This window comes from Callithrix jacchus, chromosome 4 (genome assembly GCF_049354715.1).
Source record: "Callithrix jacchus isolate 240 chromosome 4, calJac240_pri, whole genome shotgun sequence".
Lineage (NCBI taxonomy): Eukaryota > Metazoa > Chordata > Mammalia > Primates > Cebidae > Callithrix > Callithrix jacchus.
The window spans coordinates 135,540,520-135,554,344 of record NC_133505.1 but is presented as its reverse complement, the minus strand read 5'-3'; the positions used below and the strand labels follow the sequence as shown (position 1 = coordinate 135,554,344).

At 34.6% G+C, this 13,825-nt stretch overlaps 1 protein-coding gene across 2 annotated transcripts in view; it reads right to left on the bottom strand.

The window, feature by feature from the left end:
* LAMA2 (laminin subunit alpha 2) overlaps positions 1–13,825 on the bottom strand; it is a 637,958-nt gene that overhangs the window by 564,337 nt on the left and 59,796 nt on the right. The window lies entirely within an intron of this gene.

Here is a 13,825-nt window from a genome sequence, read left to right as displayed (position 1 = left end):
AGATCAAATTCACACATAACAATATTACCTTGAATGTAAATAGGCTAAATGCCCCAATCAAAAGATATAGACTGACAAATTAGATAAAAAGTCAAGACCCATTGGTGTGCTGTATTCAGGAAACCCATCTCATTTGCAAGGACACACATAGGTTAAAAATAAAGGGATGGAGGAAGATTTACCAAGCAAATGGAAAGCAAAAATAAAAATTAAAATTAAAAAAAGCAGGAGTTTTAATTCTAGTCTCTGCTAAAATGGACTTTAAACCAACAAAGATCAAAAGAGTCAAAGAAGGGCATTACATAATGGTAAAATGATCAATGCATCAAGAAGAGCTAACGATCCTAAATATATACGCACCCAATACAGGAGCACCCAGATACATAAAGCAAGTTCTTAACAACTTACAAAGAGACTTAGAGTCCCACACAATAATAGTGGGAGGCTTTAACACTCCACTGTCAATATCAGACAGATTGACAAGACAAAAAATTAACAAGGATATCCAGGATTTGAACTCAGAACTGGACCAAGTGGACCTAATAGACATCTACAGAAACCTCCACCTCAAATCCAGAGAATATACGTTCTTCTCAGCACCACATAACACCTACTCTAAAATTGACCATGTAATTGGAAGTAAATCACTCCTTAGCACATGCAAAAGAACAAAAATCATAACAAATGGTCTCTCAGACCACAGGCAATCAAATTAGAACTCAGGATTAAGAAACAAACTCAGAACCGCACAACTTCATGGAAACTGAACAACCTGCTCCTGAAAGTTGACTGGATGAACAATGAAATGAAGGCAGAAATAAAGATGTTCTTTGAAACCAATGAGAACAAAGACACAACATACCAGAATCTCTGGGATGCATTTAAAGCAGTGTCTAGAGGGAAATTTACAGCAATAAATGCCCACCACAGAAGCAAGGAAAGATTTAAAATCAACATCCTATTGTCAAAATTGAAAGAGCTAGAGGAGCAAGATCAAAAAACCTTACAAGCTAGCAGAAGACAAGAAATAACTATTATCAGAGCAGAACTGAAGGACATAGAGACATGAAAAACCCTAAAAAAAAAAAAAAAATCAATAAATCCAGGATCTGTTTTTTTGAAAAGATCAACAAAATACACAGACAATAAAAAAGATCAATAAAAAAGAAAATGGAGAAAAATCAAATAGATGCAATAAAAAATGATAAAGGGGATATCACCTCAGATTCCACAGAAATACAAACTACTATCAGAGATTACTACAAACAACTCTACGCACATAAAACAGTAAACCTGGAAAAAATGGATATATTCCTGGACACCTGCACCCTCCCAAGCCTAAACCAGGAAGAAGTGAAAACCTTAACAGACCCATAACAAGGGCTGAAGTTGAGGCAGCAATTAATAGCCTACCAACCAGAAAAAGTCCAGGTCCAGATGGGTTCACAGACGAATTCTACCAGACATACAAAAAGGAGCTAGTACCATTCCTTCTGAAAATATTCCAAACAATCCAAAAAGAGGGAATCCTTCCAGATCATTTTATGAGACTAATATCATCCTGAAACCAAAACCAAGCAGAGAATCAACAAAAAAGAAAAGAAAACTTCAGGCCAATATCCACGATGAACATAGATGCAAAAATCTTCAATAAAATACTGGCAAACTGATTGCAACAGCACATCAAAAAGCTTATTCATCACGATCAAGTAGGCTTCATCCTGTAGATGCAAGGCTAGTTCAACATACACAAGTCTGTAAACATAATCCACCACTTAAACAGAACCAAAGACAAAAACCACATGATTATCTCAATAGATGCAGATAAGGCCATCAACAAAATTCAACGGCTCTTTATTCTAAAATCTCTCAATAAGCCAGGTATCGAAGGAACATATCTCAAAATAATAAAAGCTATTTACAACAAGCCTATAGACAATATCATACTAAATGGGCAAAAACTGGAACATTCCCTTTGAAATCCGACACTAGACAAAGATGCCCTCTCTCACCATTTCTATTTAATATAGTATTGGAAGTTCTAGCCGGAGCAATTAGGCAAGAAAAGAAAAAATAAAGGGTATCGAATTATGAAAGAAGAAAGTCAAATTGTCTCTATTTACAGACGACATGACTGTATATTTAGAAGACCCTAGCATCTCAGGTCAAAATCTTCTGAAACTGATAGGCAACTTCAGCAATGTCTCAGGATACAAAATCAATATGCAGTTATCACAAACATTTCTATACACCAATAACAGACTAACAGAGAACCAAACCATGAGCTAACTCCCATTCACAATTGCTACAAAGCAAATAAAATACCTAGGAATACAACTAACAAAGGATGGAAAGAACCTCTTCACAGAGAACTGCAAACCACTGTTCAGGAAATAAGAGAGGACACAAACAGATGGAGAAACATTCCATGCTCGTGGTTAGGAATAATCAATATCATAAAAATGGTCACACTGCCCAAAATAATTTATAGAATCAACACTATCCCCATCAAGCTACCAATGACCTTCTTCACAGAATTGGGGAAAAAAACACCTTAAACTTCATATGAAATCAAAAGAGGGCCTGAATAGCCAAGACAATCCTAAGCGAAATGAACAAAGCCAGAGGCATTACACTACCTGATTTCAAACTATACTACAAGGCTACAGTAATCAAAACAGCATGGTACTGGTACCAAAACAGAGATAGACCAATGGAACAGAACAGAGGCCTTTTAGGCAATGCCACACGTCTACAATAATCTGATCTTTGACAAATCTGACAAAAACAAGCAATGGGGAAATGATTCCCTGTTTAATAAATGGTATTGGGAAAACTGGCAAGCGGTGTGCAGAAAGCAGAAACTGGACCCCTTCCTGACATCTTACACTAAAATTAACTCCAGATGGATTAAAGACTTAATCATAAGACCTAACACCATAAAAACCCTAGAAAAATCCTAGGCAAAGTCATTCAGGGCATAGTCAAGGACTTCATGACTAAAACACCAAAAGCATTGGCAACAAAAGCCAGAATAGACAAATGGGACCTAATTAAACTCCAGAGCTTCTGTGCAGCAAAAGAAACAATCATTAGAGTGAACTGTCAACCAACAGAATGGGAAAAAATGTTTGCAATCTACCCATCTGACAAAGGGTTAATATCCAGAATCTGCAAAGAACTAAAACAGATTTACAAGAAGAAAACAAACAAACCCATCCCAAAGTGGGTGAAGGGTATGAACAGACACTTTCAAAAGAAGACATATATGAGGCCAACAAACATATGAAAAAATGCTCATCATCACTGATTATTAGAGAAATGCAAATCAAAACCACATTGAGATACCACCTCATGCCACTTAGAATGGTGATCATTAAAAAATCTGGAGACAGCAGATACTGGTGAGGATGTGGAGAAATAGGAACATTTTTCCACTGTTGATGGGAGTATAAACTAGTTCAACCATTGTGGAAGACAGTGTAGTGCTTCCTCAAGGGCCTAGAAATAGAAATTTCATTTGACCCAGCAATCCCATTACTGGGTGTATACCCAATTGGCTCAAGCCTGTAATCCCAGCACTTTGGGAGGCTGGGGCAGGTGGATCACAAGGTCAAGAGATCGAGACCATCCTGGTCAACATGGTGAAACCCCATCTCTACTAAAAATACAAAAAATTAGCTGGGCACGGTGGTGTGTGCCTGTAATCCCAGCTACTCAGGAGGCTGAGGCAGGAGAATTGCCTGAACCCAGGAGGCAGGCAGAGATTGCGGTGAGCCAAGATCGCGCCATTGCACTCCAGCCTGGGTAACAAGAGTGAAGCTCTCTCTCAAAAAAATAAAATAAATAAAATAAAATAAAATAAATCATTCTACTATAAAGACACATGCACACATATGTTCATAGTGGCACTGTTTACAATAGCAAAGACCTGGAACCAACCCAAATGCCCATTGATGATAGACTGGACAAGGAAAATGTGGCACATATACACCATGGAATACTATGCAGCCATAAAAAATGATGAGTTAGCGTCCTTTGTAGGGATGCGAATGAATCTGGAAACCATAATTCACAGCAAACTGACACAAGAACAGAAAATCAAACACCATATGTTCTCACTCACAGGCAGGTATTGAACAATGAGAACACATGGACACAGGGAGGGGAGGATCACACACTGGGGGCTGTTGCGGGGGGCAAGGGAGGGGCAGCGGTAGGGTGGGGAGGTCAGGGAGGGATAACATGGGGAGAAATGCCAGATGTAGGTGATGGGGGGATGGAGGCAGCAAGCCACATTGCCATTTGTGTACCTATGCAACAATACTGCATGATCTACACATGTACCCCAGAACCTAAAGTACAATTAAAAAAATAAGTGCCAAGTTCCTATGCAGTGAAGGATGGAGCAGGGGGGAGGTAAGGATAAAGTTATATACTAAAAATGAAAAGTGAAAATCTATATATTGTATAGTGCAATTATTCTCATCCTTAGCCAATCTTCATTCTCAACAGAAATGCTAGTAGACAAAGATTGAGAATACCTATCTACAAATATGGCCTACTTAGAAGGTATTTGGGAGTCTTCCAATGAAATAATACCTTGTTCATACTTGAGTTAACATACTTTTCTGACATACATAGATTTAACAATTTTAGTGTTTCAGCTAAACATGATTGGATAGCCAAATGTTCCCAGAAATTAACTGAATGTTCTCAGAAATTTTATATGTCCCATGAAAGACAGAAAACAAAACAGTGAAATAGAATAAAGGCATTCAGAAGAAACAAAGGCATATATAAGATTAAAAGTTCAAAAATGAGTCAATATCCTCAGAGAGCCAGCAAAACATATGGCATGCATGAAACAAGAACAGGATGATATATTAATTTTAAAAAGGCCATTCAAAGCACAAAAGAATAATTAGAAATAAATTATAGTAATTAAAAAACATTGTAAGATAAAGGTGAGGAAGTCTCCTCAGGGGAGACAATAGAATATAAAGAAAAGGAAATAATAAAAAATAAAAGAGAAATTAAAATAAAGAAAAGAAAAAATCCAGGGCAATAGCTCATGTAATTGAATATCCAACTAAGAAGAATTCCACAGATAAATAATACATTGTTAAATAACTAATAATGAAAAATTAAAATTTATAAGTTAGTGGTATGAATTTCCAGGGCCAAAAACATCATAGGATAGGTAATATTGTGATCAAACTGCAGAACATTTGGGATCAAGATAAAAATCCTAAAAGTTTACAGAGGCAAAAATCTGATCACACATGTAAGATGGGAGAAATTGGCAAGACTTCAACTTCAATGAGTAAAATCATAAAACTATTTATAACAAATACTTTCTAATTTCTAACATGTGCCAGACACTTTTCTAGGTGTTTAAGCTTACATCTAGTTGCTTTGAATATATTAATTTATTTATAATTTATTAGTTTAGAAAAAAAATTAAAGTAATGAAAATTTTATAGGATCATGGAATCTACATTTTTGCAAAGGTCAAGACGTAGGTTGGGGGGGTTCAGAGAGAGGCAATAAAAAGTTTACCTAATACATATGTAACTATATAGGGTATTTCATCACGGAAAGAGAAAGGGCAGAAATACTAAGACTTTTTTAGGGAGACCAGGAATGGCAGTGGGTTGGGGCAATTTACAAAAATAAATAAAAGGAAAAGAGGGGGCTCATTGGGAATGGTACATTTTAGCAGTTTTCTAAGAAGAAAAGAGTGTTAGCCAGAAGATATCTTAAGAAGAAGCATTCCAGACAGAAGACTAGCCAGTGCAAAGGACCTCAAGTGGAAACACACTTCAGTCCTCAAGAGATGTAGAGACACCAGGGTTCACAGGGTAAGATGAGTGAAGAATTGAGAGTGGTGAAACAGTATCTTCAAAATTCTGAGAAGACATGTTTCCACCTAGAATTCTAGAGCCTGTTGATATTTAAAAGGGGGGAATTAAGGCATCTTCAGACATGTAATTTATAACAAACTTTTACCTTTTTTCACTCTTTTTAAGGAAGCTACAAAAATGTGGGAGAGAAAAGCATCAGGATGGTTTTCTTAACAACACAACACAAATAATAACCCAAATCATCAATTAATAGATGTACAAATGTGATTACACATACTGAAGGACATTTAATAATTCTGTCAGAGAGTGTAGTTTAAAATTAGGAAAATGTATATAGCAAACTAAGAATAATTTGTAAAAACAAGGCAATTATTAATGCCAGGCAACAATGTGCAAAAAGAAAAAGAGAGTGTGCCACAGAGCTCAGCGTGAGTAGTGTTCATATCGTTTTAATAATGTTAGCATTAAATATTCATTTTAAGTATGTCACAGGATGTAGGCGGAAATGTGTGAGGGTCGGATGACAGCACTCACTCTTTGTCTTCCATACTAGAAAAGGAAGAGATAATGTCGAAAATGTTTAAATTAAGTTATAGTTGTCTAAATACATTATTTTAAAATCTGGAGGTAAATGCTAGGAGAAACAGCTAAGACAGATCAGTCATGTCTCTGAGAGTGAAGAAGGGATAGAAGAATTTCAACTTTTTGTTATGAGTTTTTCTGCATTATTTGACTCTTCAAATGTATTACTTAGACACAATTAAGCTCACTGAAAATATATTTAAAATCCTTTGAAATATAGCCTAGAGCTTGCTGAGGCAAGAGGCAGGTGATGATTAAACCCAGAGCACAGCCATGTTGTATGTATTTCTAGAAGACAAAGCCTATTGTAAGGATGATGTTGAAGGTGAAGGTGCGGAATAAATACAAATATCATAACAATGAGTTGAAATCATTCACAATCATAAATTACAAATTATAATCTGTTCCCTTTAAAGAGAGGGAAGGGAATGTGAAGGTATGATTTCAACTGTATGAGTGATATTTTATTTCCTCATGATATAATAAACACTATGGGTACCCAGGAGCCTGTTACTATATTTTTCTGCCTTTAAAATAAATGTAGAACGAGATAAAAATATATTAAACATATGAATGATGGTTTTAAACTTTTGCTCTAAGAAGCCCAGAATGTTTACAATAACATTGCTTGGATTTCATAGAAAAATGTATGCCACAGATCAAGTAGACCAGACGTTGAAAAATTAGAACAAAAATTCATAAATAATTGTAATGATCAAGAAACACTATCTGACATTGTTTTTCTTGCATTATTGCTTATTTCTGCTTCTATGAAATTTTCAGATTTTAATATAAATATGCAATATTTTATAATAAAAAAGGAGTATATAGTAATCTTCAAAGAGCAATAAATGGATTAGAAACAGGAAACAGTGAAGGGCTATTAAGAACCTACTGGAATGAATTATTCCCTGTATGGGCTAAGAGGATTTTTAAGTGAAACCTCAAATTCGCAGATGACACAACTCTTCTTGGTAGTCAAATACATAGCGAGAAATTCACTTCAGGAAAAAGTCTAAATATAATAGGCAAAAAAAAAAAAAAAAAAAAGAAAGAAAGAAAATGCATGAAGTAGTCCAGCCTGGGAAGAATACTCCAACCTATACTTAAAGGATGATGAGCTAAGAGCTCTCAAGGACCTAGTCACTACTGAGTATAAACTGCTCCTTCAAAACAGCTCATCTAGCCACTGAGACAGTCAACAAGATCGGTGAAACACTGGCCATCATAGAAAAGGGTGTTAAACACAAAAGAAAAAAAATCATCCTACTTCTGTTACCTCCCTTCCAAAAAGCACTCCTCACACATCTGTAATAAGCGTGACTGTAAGAAGACCTAATGGCTATCCAGAGAAAGCTGAAGGCAAGCACTGCAGTAGTGCAGCTGCTGTAGAACAGACTTTTAAAAACGATTTCAGCCTGGAGAGACTTAAAAAAAAAAAGAAAGAAAAATAAAAGCAAACTCTTGAAATTGATAGAATGATGTAAATACATAAAGCACTAACACTGTATCAAACCCTAACTGACTACTTGAAATAATCCCTTGCAGTCTATGGTAGGTATATTGAAGACAAAAGGAGTTTTGAGTATTAAACCTGTAAGATTTAGTGATTTATACATTGACACAGACTAAAGTAAAAAATAGAATACAATAGTACTGGAGTCCAAATACCTTTATATACAACCAGCAATTAGCCTGGTACCTTGCACATCATAAATACTCATAATAAGCACTCAATAATTTTAAAGAATTTTTGGAAAAACATTCTTAATTTGATAATATTGACAGAATAAAGGCAAATCATTTATTTCCCTGGCAAATTTCTTGGTACCACAGTCAAAAACAGAAGCGTGTTCTGAGAAACTGTGGCTCTGAAAACATTGTCATGTTCTGGATGGGCCCAAAATAGAATGAGAGTATAACCTTTAATTTATGAAAGAATTGCATTGCTGTGATGTCTCCATGCAGTATGTCTCAGAGAGCAATTTATTTTGAATTTCTCTTCACTCCACAGAATCTCAGTCACACATAAAATCCATCATACCATCATTCAATTTTGGTGTTCCTTTAAAAAAAATTGCCTTCTTTGTGACCTCCCAAAATAGTATTAGTTGAGAACCAAACATAAATTTGTATGACATGACAAATAAAATAGAAGCAGTAGATGATAATGATTAAAACAGACTGCAGTGTCTTGACAGAGAACAATAGGAAAAGCCTGTGAAGAAAGCAATAATTGCCAAGGTGAAAAAATTATTAGACACGTATATTTTTAATTCTATGCTGTCACATCACGTAGTTTTATTACACATTGATTGCCTTTATTTCCTCTCCTAACAAGACTATTGTTCTACCTATCCTATTTGATTGACATAGAGCGACAAATATTAAGGCATATAAAAATATCCAGCACTGTGTTTCACCTCCACTCTTGGGTTCATAATAAGTATCAAAAATTTACTACCAATCTACAGACAGAAAAGCTATGGAAGGCTGCATTATCTCGAGGCTTCTGAAACTCTTTAAAAAATTTCCCTAAAGGCAGAGAATAAATAGACGTACCTCAGGGTCTGGTGGCATAGTTCCAATGTAACAGCCACAACTGAAATTTCTTAGAAGAGTCGGGTCGGGGATTTAAAAAATTCAAATAAATTTTATTCTACTGCATGATATGTTTCCTTTAATATTAAAATATTATTTAAAATGCCCTTGAATAAAATCGATGGCCCAAGAAAACCTGTCATCTTCATCCAGTGGCTCTATATACCCCATGCATATTGTTATGTATCTTTGATGGTAATTGCCCTTCACATTGTGAATTGTGTGAATTGTTTTCATAAAAGCGGTAGCGAAATTTATAATAATATAAGAATTACTGAGTCATATAAATTCATATGTTTGGATCAGCTGTCTTTATTTTTTCTTTTTGCTCAAGGATATTTTTCACTGAATGTTTTCACGTACTATAGTCTATTTAGACATTTAAAATGTGTTTGCAGTGATTAATTAATAGCTCAATGCAATGCTAAAACTTTTAAATATTTGATTTGTGTATAGTAGATCTATTTTTGCCCCTCAGATTTGACACTACTAGCAAAGAGAGATAAATGTAGTGTACTGACCAATGATAGATTTGTTTATTATAATAAAAACCAAGGTTTGGTTCTATTCAAATGCCCAAAACTGTATCTAAATGCCCATAACTGGAATAGCAAAAGTGACAGGAGAATGAAACTACTAAATATGCTTTATTACATTTTGTTCATATTCTTAGTTTTGAGGGTTTTTTTTTTTTAACATATTTGGCCTTCTGTTTGAGTTTCAATGAGGGAATCTATGACCAAAATTTTTCATTTCTGTGTAATTCATTTGCAATGACCATATAGGCTAGTGGTTAAATACACAGATTTTAGTGCCCAAATCCTGGTTCTGCCACTTCCTAGCTGGGTGGCCCCAGTAAAGTTACTTAACCTCTATCTCTATGTCTTTGTAAAATGAGGATAGCAATAGTTCCTACTGCAAGTGTTATTGAGAAAATTAATGAAACATATGTAAAGAGTTCAGAACATTTCCTGATTATAATAAAAGCCATAGCCACATAAACTTTTGCTTTGACTATCCCTCGGATCTTATATTAAAAATACAAACTCAAGATTTATCACTACATTTAACAGAGCAATTTTGATGACTGTTGGATTGAATTTTTCCTCTTTCTAGAGATAGTAGTTCTAACTACTATGGATAAAAAAAAATGCATGAACTATCTAAATAATAGTTGTTATTTAGTATTTCCTTGTGAAGAGTGATCCTTACTATTTTTTTGCTCACACCTGTATATTAATAGATTTATCTAGTTCACAAATTATAGTTTTCTTCTGACACACTGAAGAAAACCCATGAAGACTGCTGAAATTTACATATATATAGGGGGAGTTCCTAGAATAACAAAGAAAGTTAAGTTGTAGCATGCCCAGGCTCATCTTGTGCAATCTCGTGTTTCACTGTGAAATACTTCTTTGCCTCAAACTGAAAGATTGTTTTAAAAGCTCATAACAAGATTCCCCTCTATGATTTTGTAGTTTTTTTCATCTAAATGTATTATATCTGGCTTACTTATCTGTTGTACTATACTAAATTACAACAGAGCTTTGCTGTAGTTAGGTTTATCCCATGTGGCAGGTCAGCACAGAGAAGAAATTGAATCAAGGAATCGATAATGTAAAAATGTCAACATGCCACACCCACACAAAAACAACTGCCATGTTTTTAAGAAATGCTAAATAACATCAAATATGATGACCGGTATCAGTTGTCTGCTGATGCAGGTATTTCTTTAAAAGAGCAATAAAAATTAGAATCTTATTTTCCTAAGACACAAAGAATTTCCAGAGCTTGCAATTTCTTCCTGACATAATATAGTATAAAAAACAAATTCTAATTTAAATATTCATATCTTCACTTAATTTAATGGTATGCTAGTGTGACTATAGGTAATATAATCTAATGCTCCACAGTATTTCTTCATGTTTTATAACAGCTAAAATGATAGCCATCTTCAAGAGTAATATCAGGCAGCATTATGGAGTTTATATTTTCTTTCTTTGAAAGATGTGTTCTTCTTATAATAATGACAACATGCTGATATGCAAAAGTAACATTTTCTTCCACATGCATTCTCTATTTTTTTAAATTGGTAAATAATCCACTGGTCAAAGAGACAAATTTCTGGACTCAAGTCTACTGTCAAACAATCTTGACCTAATTTCCCTGTAGAACTAAAGGAGAAGAAGAGATGAAATGAAATTTAGCATATCAAAAACAACAAAAATCTGCAGGATATAATTTCATCCCTGAACTTTTTGAAGATTAAGAAAAATTAGCTTGGACTCAACATTTAAAGGACATTGCCAATAATGTATAGAATAATGCAAATGCACTTTGTAGGTTTGACATTTTGACCAGAAACATCTAAGAATGATCTTCTTTTAAAATTGTCCTCCATATGGAGAAAAGTTTATCTCCTTTAAACAGCACACCAAAATTTTGCCTTTTATTAGTTTGGAAGAGAAAAATAAAGAAACTTGTCAATAAAATTTTATTATATTGATAAGCTAACATCATACTTTTTTCTCTTCTGTTTGCCTCTCACACAAACACCATACATATTTAGATATCCATTCACACACATGCAAACACAGATACACATACAAGTCCATGAAATGCAAAAATATACATACTACAGATGCAAGTTTTGTTTTTGTTTTTTCAATGAGGGGCATATCTTGGAAGACGTCAAGCAGATAACACAGACCATCAATTATTATAGAATCCAAGAGGCTTTAGATAATAAAGGGTATAATAATATTTTATACAAACTATGTTTTTCTTCCTTAAAGACTATCTACTGATGAAGTTCAATATCTGTAAATCTAAATTTTTTTGTAAGTAGAAAATATTAGAGTGCCTTTTTCATTGCTTTTACTTAAAATCTGGATGATAGTTTTTCCACACAAAATTAAAGTAACGCCAGGCAACAGTTTCAATTGACAGGTACTCAAATGGAGGGAGAGTGATCACTCAGAAGAAGCACGAACTTCAATTCCAGTTGTCATTTGCTAGCTATGAAACATATATCAGGCAATATCTCCTTTCTGATATGTATGGAAATGTGACCTCCGCATCCCTGTTTCCACATGGTTGGGCACATGACCCATACAAGCCCAATGGAGATTAATAGTGACTTAAATAACAGAAAGTCTTTTTCCTTCTCTTATTTAAACTGCTAAGGACCAGGACCTAATCCTGTAGCTACTAATTGCCATTTTAGGCACCTTGCAAAGGAAGCCCTAGTGAAAATAAAGACAACAAGGAGGAAAGCTGAGAGGAGAGAGGGGACAGTCCTGATAATGTGATTCCTCCTCTGGTCGGCTAAGGCAGGGAAGGAATCACATTATCAGGACTGATGGCTAAGGCAGGTCTCCTCTGCACTTCCCTAGACAATCAATAGAGGAGTCAATAGATGCTCAATTTTGATTTCTATCACCAGCGACTAAAGTCTAACATAAGAAAAACTACCTATTCTATATAATTCTAGGAATAAATAAAATATCTGGGACAGTACATGGAAGAAATCCAGCAATGTTAATAATATTATTACTATTAATATAAATAATAGTACAAAAATTGAATCCAGATCTGCATTATAAAATATATCACCTGTGAACATCTTCTAAATATAGATACAATTGCTTTCTGAACAGTCAAGCTTTAATTTTGTTAAATTCAAGAACATTTATTTATTATGATGCCTATGTTTCTCAACAAACTAGATCCTTGAGAGTTGGAATTATATCTTACCATGTTTACATCTCTAGCATCTAAAGCAGTTCCTTATTTATGGTAGATGCTGCAAAATTCTTTGCTGTTGATAATGTATAGAATTAATTTTTATTCTTGTTGGCTAACATTCAGATTATCACAAGCACTAGACCTCTTAACTGAATTTTCAAGAGCCATTAAAATGTAATGTACTCTACGAAAGACATTTACTTTCTCATATACTTAAAGAAAGTATTTTTTCTTTTCTAATTCAGAAAAATGTATTGTTTCAATTTGAAATGGTTTGTTTTTGTTTTTTGAGACAGGTTCTTGCTTCATTGCCCAGGCTGGAGTACAGTGGCACAATCATGGTTCACTGCAGCCTCAAACTCCTGGGCTCAAGCAATTCTTCCACCTTAGCATCTCAAGGAGCAGGGACTACAGACATGTGCCATCATGCCTCACTAATTATTTTTCATTTTCTGTAGAGACAGATGCAACCCTGTGTTGCACAGGTTAGTCTCGAACTACTGGCTTCAAACAATCCTACTGCATCAGCTTCCCAAAGTGCTGAAATTACAGGTGTCGGCCACCATGCCTGGACTGAAATGTTTTTTAAAGAGTGTTGAGATTTGGTTTATTTATGAAATATAGAAATTTTAAAACAACTAAATAAAAAGAATAGAAAGGTTTTTTTTTTTTAACAAAATAGCTGAAGTGGATAAACAACAGTTCTGTGACATGCCAAGTTACAGATGATATCAACAGCCTTGGGGACAATAAGAAGCTTTTGCCTCCGTAAAGGAGAATTAGCCTTGATGACACTAGACTGCAAATACCAGTGGAATTTATTCTACAATCATTGCCTTGGGGTTTGTATCACTCCCTCAGATCACTATAGATTATTTTGTAACTCAGACTCGAAGCTACAGTTCAGTGGATTGTCGTGATAAGTCAGTCACTTCATTTAAAATGACTCCTTTCTTATGCATTACAAAAGAAAGCTTTTCATTTTGGAGCTTATGCTGGGAGGATGGTTCTCTTAAAGGGGTCCCCCT